General features: G+C 40.8%; 1 protein-coding gene across 1 annotated transcript in view; it reads left to right on the plus strand.

Annotated features, from left to right (window-relative positions):
• Window positions 1–274: 274 nt before the first annotated feature.
• The window catches only part of LOC135566031 (coronin-2B-like), a gene marked incomplete at its 3' end in the record, with an annotated part of 3943 nt that continues 3376 nt past the window's right edge, over window positions 275–841 (plus strand). Inside the window, exon 1 of the mRNA XM_065013953.1 lies at window positions 275–841. This exon is cut by the window's right edge and continues 927 nt beyond it.

The following is an 841-nucleotide window of genomic DNA, read 5'->3' on the forward strand; positions in this document are numbered from 1 at the left end:
TACAGATCATCACTGTAAGGTATCATTACAGATCACTGGCTACTGTAAGGTATCATTACAGATCACTGGCTACAACTGTAAGGTATCATTACAGATCACTGGCTACTACTGTAAGGTATCATTACAGATCACTGGCTACTACTGTAAGGTATCATTACAGATCACTGGCTACAACTGTAAGGTATCATTACAGATCACTGGCTACGACTGTAAGGTATCATTACAGATCACTGGCATTACAGATCACTACAGATCACTGGCTACGACTGTAAGGTATCATTACAGATCACTGGCTACTACTGTAAGGTATCATTACAGATCACTGGCTACTACTGTAAGGTATCATTACAGATCACTGGCTACGACTGTAAGGTATCATTACAGATCACTGGCTACGACTGAAAGGTATCATTACAGATCACTGGCTACGACTGTAAGGTATCATTACAGATCACTTGCTACGACTGTAAGGTATCATTACAGATCACTGGCTACTACTGAAAGGTATCATTACAGATCACTGGCTATGACTGTAAGGTATCATTACAGATCACTGGCTACGACTGTAAGGTATCATCACAGATCACTGGCTACTACTATAAGGTATCAGTACAGATCACTGGCTACGACTGTAAGGTATCATCACAGATCACTGGCTACGACTGTAAGGTATCATCACAGATCACTGGCTACTACTGTAAGGTATCATTACAGATCACTGGCTACTACTGAAAGGTATCATTACAGATCACTGGCTACTACTGTAAGGTATCATTACAGATCACTGGCTACGACTGTAAGGTATCATTACAGATCACTGGCTACTACTGTAAGGTATCAT

This window comes from Oncorhynchus nerka, unplaced genomic scaffold (genome assembly GCF_034236695.1).
Source record: "Oncorhynchus nerka isolate Pitt River unplaced genomic scaffold, Oner_Uvic_2.0 unplaced_scaffold_7987, whole genome shotgun sequence".
NCBI classification, from domain to species: Eukaryota; Metazoa; Chordata; class Actinopteri; order Salmoniformes; family Salmonidae; genus Oncorhynchus; species Oncorhynchus nerka.